The 18499-nt window shown below is 40.8% G+C and overlaps 1 long non-coding RNA gene across 16 annotated transcripts in view; it reads right to left on the reverse strand.

Annotated features, from left to right (window-relative positions):
* LOC310899314 overlaps nucleotides 1–18499 on the reverse strand; it is a 284820-nt gene that overhangs the window by 110055 nt on the left and 156266 nt on the right. Inside the window, exons 5-6 of one of the 16 annotated variants that reach the window (XR_014584173.1) lie at nucleotides 13162–13252; nucleotides 10931–10986 (exon numbers count right to left, since the gene is read on the reverse strand). The exons of 14 other annotated variants lie outside the window; for them this stretch is intronic. This is a non-coding gene — a long non-coding RNA (uncharacterized lncRNA). The remainder of the gene's footprint in view (nucleotides 1–10930; nucleotides 10987–13161; nucleotides 13253–18499) is intronic. One more of the 16 variants, XR_014584175.1, reaches the window with a different exon arrangement.

Genomic DNA, 18499 nt, shown 5'->3' on the forward strand with positions numbered 1-18499 from the left:
GTGAGGAGATGTGGTTAGAAACTGAAGATGGTCCCAGTGCAATTGCTAGCCTTGTTTCCTCACTTCCTTTGATAAACCTCCAACTTAGCCTGTACAAATGAAACCTGTCACTGCCTCACCTCTGTGTACAGGGCTGCTACAGTCCTATCCCTTCTGCCCACTGTGCCTCCTGCTTGCTGTCAGGAGTAGAGCTCCAGATTTCTGCCCTCTATGGGCATCACAGTACTGGTGCAGCCTGGGGAACGAGCACAGAAAAATGAGAACTATTCCAAGCTACTGTCTCTTAACTCAACTTGAATCATGTATCTGGAACTTCAGATAAAGTTTCCAACTTCGAGAAAACCAGGCTGACAGCAAAATTCACTTTGCGTAACCCATCCAAAGTTACGATGCAGGACAGTGACACACACGTCATTGCTGGGCTTCTTGTTTCCCTCTACCTGTTCTTTGTTAATTTTCCCTACTCATTCTCCGAAATACTATGCTTCTGAATCAGTGCTCCTTACATCAGCTGACCAGTGAATATAACACCGGTATATCACAACAAACCAAAGGTATGTTTAGTCCAGTGTGCTTTCTCCAGCGATGGCCAATATCAGACATCAATGACTGCATGCCAGAAGAGGCACAACAGATAGCAATATTTAAATACTCTCCCAGTCTTCAATGATCCACATGCCACAGTGACTTTGTGCATCATAGCTCACACTCAACCTCTGCCCTTTAAGTTGTTTAAGCCCCGTACACTTCTATCATCCACAATATTCTGTAGCAAAGAGCTCCACAGTTTAGCTTTCAGTTGTGTGAAATACTTGAGCTGACCACAGATCTGCCCAGCCAAATACCTTTTCCTTCCATTATTGTCTGATGACTAACCTATAAAGAATTACAATCCTTCTTTCTCTAATCAATTTTGAAAATATTTATGCCTCTGGAGTTCATAGAAGAAAGAATTCAGGACATCTGATAAGGAGAGTTAATTCTTTCTACCGTGTTTTCAGCAAGCTATTTTTACGATTTTTGCACAGTCATTTCACCAGTATCTTCTAAGTTGTACCTGCTGCTAAGAGAACTGCAAATAGAGCAAAATAATTTCAGAGCTTCTATTTGTGGGGAGAAGGTATTAGCATTTATTCCAGGCAAACGTTATCAGAATTAATATGGTTGTATATTTTCCAGTGGGCTGATATTAAATGTGCTATTTGCCGATATGCACATCGCTGTTGGTTGCAGTTGACAGGATTTTGATCTGTAGCTTGCCATGACCCTAATGAATATCTACCACACTCCAAGATTCAGCTATTTATGAAGTATTTTCTAGCTTACACGAATGCTGAATTCTGGACAGTTTACTTCTGAGCCCATGTTTTCATTAGCCATCCCTTCAGGATAACAATCCCACATAACTGTTTCTACTCACATTCTCGATGAAGATGCCAGTATTTTTGATCACCTTATAATTCTTTGATTTAAAGTTTTTGCCTTTCAAAATGGTAGAGATGCTTCTTCTGAGGTTTTAAGTGGTAAAAGGATTGATCTACATTTGAAAGCTGGGGTAAGTTAGAGTAGCATGGGGTGCAAATATAACAGCTATTCCTAATCTGATTATAGAAAATTGTATTCCATAATAACATATTATTATTCTGGTATAATTAGGAAGCAGGTTAAACTAAATTAAACTGGAGTTAAGCACAAGAACTAGGAAATGAAAGCGCATATACATAATGCGAGTTACTCAGGGATTTCTGAAAAGCCACTGCAAAGTAATTCCATGTCTGTATCTCATGTCTAAATGAGATCACTCAACCAGGGCCAGGCTACATGGCTAATTTACCCACCTGAGAAGTAGAGCACCAAATTAATACAACTGTGGTTTTTTCAGTATCAAAGCAAGCTCACTTAAAGTTCAGGTATTTCTATACAGTACTCTGGGAAGGCAAATGGTTGATAGAATCATAAAGGTTGGAAAAGACCTCCAAGATCATCTGGTCCAACCATCCCCCCCCCACACCAGTATCACCCACTAAACCATGTCCCTAAGCACAGGTATAAACAGAAGCATCAAAACAGTTAAAAGCGTGATGGTCTTCTCAGCTGTAAGTTATTGTATCCACGGGTGAGGCATGATAGTTTCTTTTTCTTCATGCTTCTAGCCACAGGGCTACATTGGACAGGTGAATATAACCACCACCACTCTGAAGAAAAGCTGTTCCGCTGCTGTTTGTGGTCCACCCCACACAAGGTAACAGATGTCAAGCATTCTGGATCCTAACACCAGGAGTTCCCTCACGTGGATTTTGCAAGTCATCTTCTATTGCTGTCAGCAGTCAATGGTGTGAATACATTTTATTTTGCATTGCAACAGATTAAGATCGCATTCACACACAGTCAGTTAACTGCATCTCAGCAGAGAGGGGTCTAGAGAAGGATAATGAATTGCTAAATTACCGTGAAGAACTCCCTAGCGCTTAATAATCCTGGCATATGTATGCTATGGATCTAAATACTTGGCACAGGTTTGTATCAGAAATGACTGACTTAAATGGCATTTGATGAAAAGGGGTTTTAGATGATTTTTTCCAGGGGAACTTTAATACCTGCTCTTTCTGGTACTAATTTTCCCACTCAAAGCTTCCTACCTACCGGACAATAGAATTGCTTAGTGCTTAAATTCTGAATGCCACCTAAGCAATACTAGGATACGATCTCCTGATTTGTTTTGAATTATAAAGCTGTAAGCCTTTCTGGCATCCATCATTTAATATTCATTGTCCTCCTTTGTTCCATCAGAGATACTCTTAACATTTTTTTTAATTTTTTTTTTTAAAAGAAATAATGAGGTGACAATTGATGGGTGGGGGGATGTTAACCAAGGACCTAAAAGAACAAAACATTTTCATGGTGTATTCTGAGGCTACAGAACCATACCCTTCTGAGATTCAGTTTTATAAACTTAGACCTGTGAAGATAGGAAGTCATAATCCACAAACAATAGAAGCAAAATGGGAAACAAAATATAGCACATCTAGATTTTAATATCAGTAACAGGCCTGCAGACGAACAAACTGAACTGAGAGAGTACCTAAACAACTTCTCCAATCAGTGCCAACTCCACTGATTTCTGCAGCTATTAACAGACCAATCTAGTTTTGCATCTGAGCAAACTGAAGTTTGGAACATCAATTAATGTTCTGAAGTAAGAAGAAACTGTTCTAACAATCACAGTTAGTGCTAGCAATAATATGTTCAAATCATAAAAAATAAAATTATTTGTCCAGCTTCTCTTCAGTTCCTCTTCAGGAACGTTCAAACACAGCTTCAGTTTTTGCTAAGTCTCTTGATAGCTCCTCTCTATTTTTATTTTCTTTTGGGATTAACAGACTGTGGGCTTTGATTAATTGGTATTGATTAATCACACCTCATGAAAATTGCCTACAGCATAGAATTTCTGCCAGATAGTTGGTTAATAATAAATTAGGCCAAGGTTACCGCCAATAAATATTTGTGTCATCATCCAAACTTCACACAACAAAAAAGTACTCCATAAATTACAATGAAATAACTTAGGAGAAAAACTCACTTGTAAATAAAAACCCTAATTCAGAAATTTGTCTTTCATTAAGCTTCATTGTTATCAGAGCAAAGAGGTTTTCTGGTGGACAGACTGTCTAGGCTGTAACATTAATATAAGTCTGTATTTGCTGCATATTTACATATATATAGTCCTTATTAGAGTAATTTCTGTTCAGCAATGATGAGGGTTCAATCTTGCTGCTGATACCACTGGTGAGGTATTATTTGACTGCACTGGGTTAGCAGTGAAGTCTGTGTCTCAGAGACAGCATTAGAAGGCTGAAGAGAGCCTTACCAAGAGTAAAGAACCCTACATACAGGACTAATTTTTCTCAGAATCTAAATTAATTCAGGAGACTCTTGGTAAACAGACAGACGACTACTTACATGTACCATTCAAATGCCCTCAGCAGGCACCCAGAAGCAAAGATTAAGTTCATTAAACAAAATAAAGCAAAATTCACAGAGAAGCAGCTTGCATTTCTTGTGCTTTGGTGCTATGATGCTGTAAGACAAACCCATCAGAAATACAGTAGTTAAAGAGTTTTCAAGGCCCTATTAAGTCATGATAAAGGAGAAACAGCAAACTTGCAGTGGTGGTAGGTAGCCAAATAATTCAGTATCCCAAAAACCAAAAACCCTGGGTTGGGCTCATAAAGCATGTTGCATGACCTGTTGTCACATACAACATACCGCCTCCTCCACTGTCACGGCAGTTTGCAAAGGCTCAAGCAAAACAGTCTGGTCAAAGGAACAGCACACTGTTTAAATTCTAATTACAGACAATCCACTAGCATAAAGGATGAAGAGCAGGTAGATGTATTTCAAATTTCCATGTGCGGGCTAAAAACAAAGGTCTATATTCTCATAAAACAAAAGGGTCTGGTCAGTTGATCAGACAGTAATGCTGCAACTGGAGGTTTTAGCCTCGGTATGTATTCCCTCACTGACTTCCCTAGGCCCTTGCAATGTGCTGTCTTCCTCTCCAAGTCCTGTATGTGCTCCTGTACCCCTCATGCTCTGTTGCAGAAGGATAGAAGTTTTCTCACAAACCTTGCAACAGACAGCAAAAAAAGCACTATGAAATTTTCTTCCCGATTGAAGATGACTGACGCACACTCACAGGTACTGTCTAGAGATATCATCTGAGTCTATAAAACAGCTGCAGAAGTGACCCAGCAAGCCTACCTGAAGGGTTTAAATATGCCAATAGATTTGCTTGGTTGCATCATTACAGACCATTCACCAAACTGAAGCGTCCCATTTCCAGCAGCGTTCTGCCTTTAAGGGCAGAGTTACACTAGACATACAATTGCATTGACAGTAATTAGAGTACAATTACTCTTTTGGCTCTTAAAATTACATAAGAGTTTTGAGCTAGAGAAAAAATACTCGAGACCTAGTCCAACCTCACGTTGCATCTGCTGACATAAAAGTCACTTCAGCACCGTGACCTACAGGGCACCGCAAAGGCCCAATTTACCCATCACAGAATACACAGCAGCATACTGACCCAGTTTTCAATAAAGTCTCTTCCACTTATTGACATGGAATATAAAAAAAAGATAAAATTGGTCTGACATTCAAGAGCACCGGGTACATAAAATTGTACTGGAAAAATCATATTGACAAGTGCACAGCATTTTGAGTAGAGTTAGGCACCTGTAACTTCCTAAGTATTTCTGCAGCTGGGATTGCACATGCTTCAGGCCTCCACTTGACGAGTTGTGACCCCTAGGCCTTTCAAGCTCCCTACTTTCCTGACAAGGAAAACACTTTACTATGCCAACTTTTGGACTTGTATATTTTTCTTCATGCTTGGAGATGACCCCCTGTTGCCTCTGCTCTTCTGTATGTCCTAGCTTTCATTTCCCGAGTGTCTCTTTTCCATCTTCCTCCTGTTAGAGCTCTACCCTCACTTGTGTACCTGACATTGTTTTGGATCTCCTGACGCGTTTGCTGATCTTCAGGGCAGGCAGCCCCATTCTTCACTGATCCTTGAGCTCGTAGTTTCAGGTGGATGGTCGTTACAGGGATCACAAGGAGCTGCCGGTCGGGAAGTTACTGGCAGCAAGCAGGAGTGCTTTGGATAGCACAGCCTATGACAGTGTAGGCAAAACCAAAAGCCAAGGCCTACCAGAAATACTTTTGAAGATACCATGAATGTAAATAGCCACTTGTCTTGGGTAATCAACTCTTCACACAAGGAAATCAAATTGATAAATAGCGCCTGGTCTGTCCTAAACTCAATGCTGCTGTTATTCATCTTGGTTGGCTGCTCCAAACCAAGATGCTCTGACATCAGAAGGCCGCCTCCAACTTCAAATGCCGCTAGTGAACGCACATCTGTTGTGACAGTCTCATCTTTCATACACGGTAGCTGTTCTTCCACACCAGCAGTCACACAGATCCCCTTTCAGCCACAAGGATAGATCTATGTCATTTCCAACAGGAGCTTAGGCCTTCTCTGGCCCTATTTAGCCTCTGTGTGTAAGTGAACGTATGTACATACACGTTCCTATAGTAACCGATCATTACCCTTTATAGAGCACTGAGTACTATAAAACAGAGAAATTATAGTTGGGTTTAAATTACAGCATTTTTAAAGACACCCTTTTTAAGCCGCAGTGAAAACAACATGCTCGTGTCATTTGCTGTATTACACCGTGGTTAGAAAGGCATTCTCATGCAGAAAAGAAAATGCTCAAGGGTATATATAAAATCCATGAAGTGTAGGGGTTTTAGTGAAAAATCAATAAACATGGTCTTTTTTGACAGAATTCCATTGGAATTCTTTATAATAGACGAACATAGCTTTCATATAACTTTCGCGTAATTGTGAATTGAAGTTATCAAAGGCTGGCAGCTTGGAAGGCACCATGAAGGGCACGTAGCTGTGATTCTCAGCGGACAGGCAGTGAGACCGGACAGCCTTTCCTTGCAGCCTCTGCGAAGAAAAGATCAAGACCTTCTCTTCTCTAATAAAGTTACTGGAATGGAAATGCTGTAAACTCAAGCCACTGGGAAATCAAGGTCTATAAAACACCCTCCTGCATCTGGGGCCTAGAATGTTTTTTTTTCTGTTTTCTCTTCTTCTGTCAAATTGCCGTGTCCTTGTAATTGGTGTCCAGCTCCTCACAGAATTAAAAATCCATAAAAATCTCATTGAAAATAAATGACTCTAAGCCAGGCTTACTAATGACTCGGAGGTTTCAGGTAACCATTTCATAAGCTCCAACAAACACATGGCATCGTGATGTGCAGCAGCACCAGTCAGGAGGCTATAGAACCAACAAAACCCTTAGCACAGACATCAGGAAGACAGTCAACAGAAGGAAGGAGGATTAAGATGACACAGAGAATGAAATAATCTAGAATAGAATAGAATAATCTAGAATAGAATAGAATATCCTGAGTTGGAAGGGACCTGAAGCTGACTCCTGCCAGATCAACCAGATCTTATTTTTGAGGTTTATCCCAATACTTTTGTAATTAAATTTGCTTGGCTTTGCTTCCTTGGAAGCAATCTGCTACAGAATTAATGGATTTTGATTGCTATTTATTATTAGTTAGCCCCATTCAGCTCACTGGACCACTAAAGATTTCTCCACGTCTTCTCCATGCACGAGGCATCAACTTTTTCTGCTCATTTAACTGGAAGTACCATAAAGGGACACCTCGCTTTTCTGTTATCTTTATTCACCTTTTCCACTGATGTTATCCCCCTCCTACCCCTGCCTCAACTTAACTTTGTCATTACCCTTGGTTTCTCCCTACCCCTCAGATCCAGGCCAATGAATTGTCTCATTGTCTTTCATACTCTTACCTAATTCCCTCTTTCCCAGTGGCCAAAATGTTCGCCCTGTCATCAAAACTTCCTACTCTAAATACTGCGATCTCAATTCTTTGTCCCAGCAAATTGCAGGGATTCTGTGCTGAAACCTTACTGTCCTGCAGAGGATTTATGGTCAGAGCGTCCTAAGCTGAAAACAACACTGGCAGGAAAGCTTACTGAGGTTGTGATGATTGGTCCACGTGGGAAATTAGGTAGTGCTAAGGTCATTTATCAAGTATGCGTTGGTATTAATCTCTAATGTCATAGCAACTATTGCTATTCATCAGGGAACCTTTTCTTCCTGATTTCAAGGAGATCTTGAAAGCTGAGAAGTTGGTCTTCAATTCTGTCAGCAATACACAGTATGTGCCGTGCTTGGGGGCTTAATATTCAACCACCAGAACACCCTATTTTAGGTTACTGAACTCAGCAGCATTTGAATTGCTTCACATGAAGCAACGTGCTGTACTTGGAGTCAATGGAGTGAACTGAACCCATTGTCTATTATAACACACCTCTGCTGTCAAGGTGTGGTTTTTTTTTTTGTAAATAACAGAAACAAACAACAACAACAAAAGCATGGGGAAGTCTTGCTGTTCAGTGGTGCACGAGGGCTGGCCTGGCCCAGTTGCAGCTGTGGAAACTGTTGGGATGAAGGGAAGGGTAAGAGCACGCAGTGAACTGCTACCACCAACCCAAGGCACAAATCTGAAGAGCTGAAGTGTAGTAGCATAAGAATTTAATTAATAAAAAATAAGATTTGCCACTGTTTCCGTATCCTATTCTCTGTTGTAAATCTCAGCTGACGGGTTTTATCCCATAGTTGATAATCTTAAACCATTTTATCTGTACTTATTCAGAACACAGGGCAAGGACACCCCAAGCCTGCTGGTGTCTTGAGGCAAAGATGCATCACACTATAATGCTTGCTAACATGTGCTTTAAACCTCACAATATACAATGAGTGAAAAAAGGAGCATCCAGATTTAGTCTGCCAAACTACTCATTCAGGTTTTGATGACTCACCACACCATCTTATGGGCAGCTTCTAAAAATACTCTGCAAACACACAGCATTTTCTTAAATAAAACAAGCAAAAAGAAAACGGTCAAGTAGTCAAACTGAGGAAAAAGGCCTGAGCTTCAAATTCTGAATCGGAAATGAAATAGCCTTGAAGATGAGAGAGACATCAGAAAAAGTTTTCAGTAGTTGAAATGTAAATACTTGCTGTTGGACCAATTGTAAATAAACATGATTTTACACATCCCACAGCTGGTTTTAGCTAGCTTAGAAAATACCCATCTCTATTTAAATGAGAAGGATAAAAATTAACAGAGCAGCCTAGTGCTTCACTTTTCATTCCAAAGAAAGTTACCTACGTCTCCTCACTGGTTCTCACAGCTGTCAAGGATATACATAAATATTTTTCCTTCTTAAACAAGAAATATCACAGACTAAAGAGCTCCTCTAAGCGATTGGAAAACTTCCTTCAACCACTGTAGTAGGACCTCATCCATACACTTCCCAATTCTTCAGGAAAACCACAGGCATGCCACCTCTTCATGTTTGTTTATTATTTATTTATTTTTAAGCAAGCCTAATAAAGAGCAGTTAGGCTCAGGCTGGCATTAGCAAAGAGTCTCACAGATGTTATCAACAAAGGGTTAAGAATAAAGCAGGTATGCACCCCCTCCAAAGAAATAGCAGTTAATTTAAAATGAATATATATTTATAAACTTCTATATACATGTCATATACAGGTCAGGACCCATTTTTTATACGTTTATGACTGCTGTTTAGGCTGAAGTGCAAGGAAAACAATAGGCAAGATGTATTTTCCTATTTAATGAAACACGGGAGAGAGCAGTATCTTGGTCTCTCCCAGCCCAGACCAGCTGATGCTCTGCCACCAAGGACTCTTGTCAGAGATCCTCCGTTGCATCCAGTTTGCTACAAGGACTTGAAGCCTTTTTGCTACAGCCTAGAGGAATGCCTTAGTCACTGTGCTCACATCTGTCTTAAGGTAAATGAATATCCTTTCTTCTCTCGTGTTATTAAACCCCCCTCCTACTGTCAGAAGTCACGCGGTCCTAAACAAAACCGCCTGGAGGGACTTGACCTTTGAAGAGCCGCTTAGACGGTTGCCGCAGCGCCCTGAAATCTGTCAACACAACTGCATTTTAAGTGAACAACAAACACTCAGAAATGCAGGAATGCTTGGTTAATGAAACTGCAAGCTACCCAAACTGATGCTGTTGTTGAAGTCCTGACAGCTTTCTGGAATAAGCATCCAAGGTCTGGTTGGTTCCCAAAAGAGAAAATGCCCTTATACCTGAGCAGCACTCACAGCTTAGTTATGACTACCACCTTCAAGGAAGCTTGGGTTTATGCTGTCGGCAAAGAGGTGTCAAATATTTAAACATGTTGTGCAGTCGTATGATTTACTGTCTTCACACAAGACACATACAATACCGCATCCCCAAACAACATGTGGTTCACGTCTAGACTCACTGCATCTGGCTTCGCCACTTCTACAACCTAATGGACACCAACAGTTGCTCCCCCCCCCCGCCATCAGTAAAAATCTCATGTGTTTGACACACTTGTGTGACCTGTGTATTGTTACTATTTGGAAGGAAATATGCCAGGTCTATTTATCCACATGACTACTTGAATGTAAAAATCCTATAACCTTGCTCCTGAAAAAACACCTCTCCTTTCAATAAAAGCATCATACCTTAATTATTACAACATCACCAGGAAGCACTTTTTTTTTGGACTATCTAAATGTGACACACACCCTTTCATCATTCTCAATGAACATGAAAGGAGGAAAGAGTACACAAGACAAACATGAATTGTTTTCAGCATGTAATCCTTCAAACTCAATGTCCAAGAAAAGTTGCATTAATAACCATCCCTATGAAACACCAGCCAAAATGGAAGACATCCAAGTGGGGAATTTAAAGCCCCTGATAAATACCTATTGACCGTCCCAGGTGCCTGGAGTTCTGTGTTACAGAAATCCAACTTCTAGTGTTGGCATGATTTCAGGTAAGTCATCAGTACATGCTAAATTGTTGTCTTGACACTCTTTTTTTAAAAAAAAAATTATCATGTTATATATTTCTATTTCCACAAAACGTTATAGGATCAAGCAATTAAAAAACTATCACAGGTATCACCTCAGCAGTAAGATATTACATACCAGCTCTGTTCTTCTAGTTTGTAAGGAAGTTCATAAACATGAACAGAGATGAAACAAAACAGAGTTTTCTCATTAATTTTTATGACAGCACTTCTTTGTTCCTTGCATTCAGTGGTGTTACAGGGAGAAGGCTGCTAGATCAAGTGTGAAGATGACAACATTATGATTTCCAGAACATCGCTAACATCACATTATGTCACCAGCTGTCTTACAATATTGTGTAGGAGTACCTCTTGGCTTTATACAACACACAGAAAAGAACAAAGATGGTCCTTATCCCAGCAATCTTTCAAATTACATAAGGATGTCCTTACCAGATCATAGGTGCCAATGTAAGAGTCTCAACAGATTCCAGGCTTGACAGACCTATCTGTAAAAGAGCAGTCAGACAGATAAAAGGCAGGCATCCGCCTGTGCCAACCCAGGTGAAGAGACAAAAGTCAGAAGAGTCACAACTTCTAGGAAAACACCTTGGTGGGAAAACCAGTGGTTTCCCCAGCAGCAGTGCTACAGACAGTCCTCAGGCTGAGCTGCCAAGTTGCAGCTTTCCTGCATGAGGGGAGGGCAACTGCAGTGCTTGAACCCAGCAGTGTTGGCAGGATCCGGGGCCAGCTTCTGCCTCTGCAGGCTACAGGTGGTTTGGCTCAACTGGACAACCCTCAGCATGCACATGGCAAGCGGTGTTGAGTGTCTGGTTAATGTCTTCTCAAGAAGTTACAGTAACATTAAAGAGTGTCCAGGACTGATCCTGCCTACAAAGGAGCGACTGATTTTGCCCTTCCTTTGGTGGAAAAGCCATCCCCAGTGAACATATTCCTTGGGAAATCACTGCCAATTTTTGCTTAGATAAAGTCTGTTTGAATGCTTCATTTCTGGGTCTGACTAGATAAGTAATTTAACATCAGAAAAGATCTGCAGGAAAAGCAGATAGCAGAAGGAAAATACTGCTTAGCCCTTATAAGAAATAGTTCAAATACATACAGCACAGTGGAGAATTATTTTGTAGATCAGTCTGCTTGAGGAGCAACTGGAGAGCTCATTAAGATCACCTTTGTAGTTCTTTGATCACTGGTCTTATTTGCATTTCAAAAGAGCAATAGTTTAACAGAGGTTATTGCAATTCTCTACTCCTAACTTGTAGCTGCTGTGGTTTGGTTCCCTGCTATCACATTGCCTTCTTCCTGACCTTGCCCAAAACCATAATGCTTCCATTTTAACAGTCAAAATTACCCTGCAAAGGGGAAGAACATTTATAATTCCAGATTGCTTATGAGCAAGTTGATGTGAAATGGCTCAGTAAAAGAGAAACTTCAAAATCAGGCCACTATTGTGCTGTATTTCAGTGCTACCATTGCATTCTCCTCAACTGAGATGACCAGCACTAAACACGGAGTTCAAAGAGAAGTCACAGAGTGCAGTTTGGTGCTTCACATGTATGTTCCCCTCACCACATACTACAATTTCTTTCCAGGCCCTCAGTAGGCAAGAGTTTAAACCAGCATGCTCACACTTGCACCTCCCTGGGCCTCCTGTTCTATTATTTAAAACAAAATCCAAACAGCCCTGTTACAGGCACAAACCTAGGGATAATACTTCTGGTACTCTGCCTGCAAACAGTTCAAGCAGTTCTTGCATTTATCCCACTGAATTTCTTTAAAAGTTACACAACATTATGCTTTATTTTTTCATTCCCTTTATTCTCCCATGGCATCTTCACAAAGAGGTGATGATTGCTCACACTACACAAATCCCTGCTACAAGAAGGGGCTACGAGGGCTGATCGAGGCCAGAGGGGAGAGCTGGACCTTCAGCCAGCAGCTGCAGGAGCCGCTACCATGCCCTGCTTTGCTTTCTTTCCTTCAGCAGCATTACGGAGGACTTTCATACCAACACAAGAGCCAGGACGTGCTGCTTTTAATAGCTTTTTTTTTTCCTTCAAGTGTCTTTTCCAGCTCACAGCTTTATTAATCAGATAATAATTGACACAGAGTGCTCAGAGAGGCACAGGTGCAGCATGAAAGAAAGGCTCATTTCCAGTAGCTTTCCTAGTTACATCAGCAGTTGCATCATCTATCTTACTACATACAACTACCTTGTGGTTTTTTTGTGCTACTGTAGGTGGGAGGGGACAACAGTGGTAGCCAGCAGGTTAAGTTTAATTTAAAGTTAAATGATGGATTTAAAGTTCAAAATTTATGCGCACTGCATAGCCCAATTCCTTTAGTAATAAAATTTAATATTTGCTTCAAATCTGCTACTTGATGCCCTTAACCTTCTGCACTATATTTCTTTTGGGGGTTTCCAGCAGTTTGACTTGACATTTAAAAAGGACCTCAGTAGTAGATCGTCTCCTTTTTCTAATTTCTAAGCAGCTGTTTACGTCAAGCCCCCGGTGGATTTCTGAGCAATTAAACCCACGGCTGGCAGTGCCTGCAGAGCGGGTGACAGCGATTCTGCAAAGCACTGAGGCGTCTGGCTCAGCTTCTCCAGTCAGGCCAGCAGTAACATCCACGCTAGTATTTTAAAGACGTGAACAGGCACCTACCTCACAGCAGCGTATTAAGACTTGACACTTGAAGGGTGCAACTGATGAAGCAGCAGAAGGCCAAGAGACTTGCCCGAGGTCAGAGGACAACCTGTGAACACAAGCCCACCGGTCGATCTTCTGCAGGCTTGCACAAGTTAATTCCCTGCAAGTCTTTACTCACATTTAAAGCACTGCTTCCCGAGGTGGCACTGTTCACATATCTGAAGCCTCCCCAGCACTGAGCGCAGAGCAACAGCGGTGCCAGTGGCAAAACAGATGTTCAGCTGTTAGTGTCCAGGCCTCCTGGAGTGCTAAGCCAGGATTAGCCCCAGCAGCATGAGCAAAGCCTTGCCTTTCGCTCAGGCCCCAGCAGCTGTGCAGTCCCTCTGAGAAAAGCAGCAGCTGTCCCGGTGCCAGCCCAGCAGAGAAGATGGACGGCCCTGTCCTCCCTGCCCGGAGACATGGCTCTGTGTCAGTCCCACGCCGAGCTCCTGGCCTGGTGCAAGAGACTGCTCTTCAGGGAAAATCCCTGGTACCCCAGCAGGGGTTTCCTCTGCACCTCACGGAAGGGATGAAACCAGCTCTGATTTAACAATTGGCTCCCACTCCATAATAAATTCCCATCCAGAAGTCTTGGCAAAGTCCCTTTTCCCCAAGGGCCTCATTCATAGCAAGCAACAACACCACAGCAGGCAGAGGCCATTAGAGAGCTATTACATTTAACTGCTGGGAAACCACCAATTGCACACAGCGAATAAACCCGAATGTTAAAATAGATCCTACCAACAGCCGCGTGAAGGAAATGTCACCATCGTGGTGCCTAGACATTGCCAGGCTGCCCTAATGCCAGTCAGCACCGTGAACTCTTCCTGAAGGGGTTAAAATGGCCGCCACGTGAAGGCCTTCAGCAGCAGGCAGCCTCCAGCTTGCTCTCAGCGCAGAGGTGCTTAAGGGAAGTAACAAGTTCCTCCACGTTCTCCAACCCAAAGATTTGGTTCTTTGTATGGATCAGTACTACCCATTAACTTATTTTCTAGGAGAAGCTCACAAATTATCATTTTTAACACGCATAGGTGTGTATTTGAAATAAAAGAACCTGCTGGGAAGGATACACATGAAATGTCTTATGTGATGTTTTGTCACAATCCTACAGTCAAAACGCAGATATTTAGTATAGCAGATACTACATATGTGCACCTTTCAAAAAACTCAACTAACTGTGGAAGTTTGGCAGCAACAGCTTTCTTTATGGTAAGTAGTTATTTTGGGGACGGAATGGTAACTATTGCCTGTAGGTGAGTTTCTACTATTAAAAGACAAATTTGTGTCTTCAGTAGAAGCTTACTTCTTCAAATAAAAATTTGGAAAAAAAAAATACAAGAACTAGTGTAAGAAAAAAAAAAAAGACCATTTCATTTTTTTTAAGCATTATTGCTTTCTGTACCAGGATATCCTAAAGCTTTTTAGGTTAACCTAGACTGAGGAATAGTATGTGTTCAACTGATTACAAGCAGAAGAACTCCCATATAGAGCAGGGAGTAATAGCAAGCGTTTACGTGGTTTACACACACACACACACGCTGTAAGGGTGAAAACACTGAAATGGTTTCTTTAGGAAAAAACGCATAGATATATTGTGAACATACTACATTAGAAATGCAGGTAAGAAAGACCAGCCTTATGCTGGGATGAAATGGTGCTTGATCAATGGAAATTAATAAGTGAAAGCACCTATTAATAGCTGAAAGCGTATGGAACAGTATATTAGAGTGGCTGGCACTGCAGCTCCTCCATAGGTGCCTGGCACAAACCTGGAAATACTTCTTCACTGATTGCTCTAGGTATTTGCTGAAAGGTTACCATTCTCTACCGGACAGTAATTCCCCTGGTTAAATAACAGTCATCTATTTTCTGCTGCTTATACAAGTTGCTTTCTTTCAGGTTAGAAAATGCTTTCTGTCCCTGCCTGTGCTGAAACAAGCACAAAGAGCAGCTGTGTGCAGATCTTCCTACTAACCCAGCACCACTTGGCTTGTCTTTTAAAGCTCCGGGTGGGGTCCAGGCAGCCTTGTACGCTTGGCTGGCAACACACAGCTCAGCACGGCACAGGAAGGCTGCACTGACACTGCTGGAGGTTGCCTCACTCCGGACCACGCTGGTCTCATCCCACTTGGACCAAGTGCTGAGCAAGCACCACAAAAAAAAAGGTTTTAAAAAGTCTCTTCAGAATAACAGGTCTTTCAGCTTGTTCTGGAGATTACTCTCTGTAGTCAAACATGAGTTTTCTATTGAAAATGGAATCCATTTTAATCACTGAATATGTTCACAGAGAAATTACTTTTTTACCTTTGAATTTTGATATTGTTCATCTCCATGTCTTCTTGGTAATAGACAGTCTTGCAGGAGAAAACAAAAAAACACCACCACCACCTACAGTTCAGTAAATAACGGTTGGGAGGGGAGGAGGTTAAGGAGCCCAGGTGCAACAACAATAAATACAAGATTGTTCCAGACCTGCCAGCTAAAGCTTGTATAGTACCCACGGAAAGCCATCAGCTTCAGGTGCTGGATTTTCAGAAGACGGAAGTCCACGACTTCATCAGAAATGAAATATCACCAAATAATGAAAACCATCATCAGCTCTAGTTTTTTTGTTTGTTTGTTTTTAAGAATAAACTCTGAATGAACAGTATACAATACACAATAAGCTATGTTTCCATGCTATGGAAGCATAGATTTCAGCCTATATATCAAAGCCTTAGTATAGCATGGACTCTCATTTTTTACTTGAAAAAAAAAAAAAAACTGCCATTAACAATTATAGTTACAAATCTCTTGGCAACTCTGCGCTGCATCCTTTGAGTAGCCTTGAGGATTGCTGACAGAGGCCAAAACCATGATTACATTCACGAAACAAGAGTCATTTTCCTGACAGCTGAAGCTCAAAGATATTCTAACTCAATAACATCTTTATGAAAGTGCCACCCACAGCAATGACTAAATCCTGTTGAACACATGTTTTTGAGAGAAAAAGGAGGGGAAAAATAAAAGATACCAATGGTCTCTCTACTTTATAAGAAAAAAAAAAATGGAGAGGGGAAGGAAGAGGTTGCTTTGACAGAGAAAAACAGGATTGCAAGAGGACTTCGCAGGCCATTACAGTGAAAATTGATTTCCCTCCCATCCCCAGCAAGTTCCCTGAGTGTTTGACTTACTTCTACAAAAAATGCTTCTGCTGTCATTGGAATATTACTGTACTGTAAGTCAGTCTCACGCACAGTTACGCCAGAAAGGCTGATTATAGTTATTTGTGAGAGACATAGTTGATAATTGCTTGAAAAAGAAAGCATTGTATTCCCCCCCCCCCCACCCTTATTTACGAAAGGCAGTTCATTTGAACAGTTCAAGAACTTGCAGATTTTTTTTATATTCTTTTGGTGAGGAAATCTGGTAACTTTCTGTAATGACATTTTAATAGGAAGAAATGCAGTCAGTTGTCAGTGTGTAGCGAGCTGCACTCTCTCTGAAGACACATGCTGGCATCTAAAACTATTTGTACCTTGCAAATAGAGCTACTTTACTTTTATCCTTAGATTGCCAGGTCAGGTGAGGAAGTTGAAGCTTTTTCTAACAAGTTACCATAATAATTGCATAATGCTGCTTGAACAAAATTCACTAATCCTGATGCTGACTGGTTATTTTTGAAGGTGCTCTTGACACACGAACAGTAGGATGCAGTCATGACTAAAGACTATGACACCTCATACACACGTGGAGTTGGTTAAGGTCAAGGACTATCAGCACTTCCTAACTTGTAAGGATTTAATTTTGTACCTTTATTGCTCTTTATTTTTGGGCACACTCATATATATTAAATATATATTATAAATGCATGTAATATAGTATATATTTATATTTTTTATTATTATTATAAATAATTTACAATATATTAAGATAATGCATCAATAGTTCCATATAACTAAAGGACTAGGAAGCTATAAGGTAAAAAACAAAAAAGCCTAGAAAAGCCAAAGTCAGCAGTTAGGAAAATAATAAAATCTCCTTCCTTTTCTAAGAACCTTGCTCCCTCCTCCATGCTTCAACATCTTCTTTCCCTGTTCACATTTTTATGAAATACTGGTGAAATCTACCAGTTCAGACACCAGGTAGATCTGCAATATATATTGCCAAGGCCATCTATACAGTCATAACATTGGCGATACCAAGTTATTAGGAATGAGATATTTCTGCAAATAGATTCCCAGTAAAGAAAATCTCTAAATGTTTCAGTAGAAAAAGATAATTGTAACTGATGCTCATCAACTACAGCATAACTCACAGATGGGCTGTACAGCGAGAGGACAAGTTAGTTTTCTGGCTGTAGCTCCTACTGAAGTGGCTGCAAGGCCCCCTGCGAAGATCACTTCAGCAGAACTGGGAATTACACTTGAACATGAAGGCTGAGAAGCAGCAAAATTTGACTGTTCCCATACACAGATTGTTAAGTTGGCCATGTAATTTTGAAATATTTCTCCTCTGTACAATTGTTCATGGGACTGTGTGAGATACGACAACACGGTGGATGTCACAATGTATGACACGTTACAGTAATGACAGGTTGAAATAGCAGTAGAGAAAGAAATACATTGCATCTTGACACAATTTAGCTATACACTCATTACATATGCCAGAAAAGGACAAGCAGTGATGATTACAAGAGCAGTTGGAAATTGCCACTTGCAAAAAAATAAATGCCACTTCCAAAAGCCACCCCATTATAAAATTAGATATTCAAAGAGTTTCTAAAATACACATACATTGGACTTGCATTTACTAAAATCAAGAATCCTTTGAAATGTGTTTGAGCCCAGGCTTTAAAAGTAAAGGAAATCAAGGGGGAAAAAAAAAAAAAAATCAAACTGGCTAAAAGTACTTGTCTCAGTTTTCTTGTCCCGTTCCCCACCCCCCACTAGTGGGGGAGACTGAAATAAGGACAAAGTTAAGGAACTAAGTAAGTATTCTCACACAAGACAGCTGTTTCTGTCAATAGATGGCAATTTATATATATACATATTTGAATATCAAGACGCTAGAGGAACTTTTTTTATTTCTGCATTTCCACTGGATCCTCCCTGTATAATGGGACATCCAAGCATAGGCCTGACCAATAACCTCATCTCTACACTGACTTCCTTTGCAGGAAGACATCCTTTCTGCATGGATTTAGGAAATCCACAAAAGCACAGACAACACCACCAAGCATTGGTAGAAGCAGCCTATTCCAGAGATTTGTGAACAAGCGTTTGTGAAGCTCCCCAAAAGCAAGCTCTCAGATGCTCCCCAACCCTTCTCAGTA

Source organism: Anser anser (assembly GCF_964211835.1).
Source record: "Anser anser genome assembly, chromosome: 4".
Taxonomy (NCBI): Eukaryota; Metazoa; Chordata; class Aves; order Anseriformes; family Anatidae; genus Anser; species Anser anser.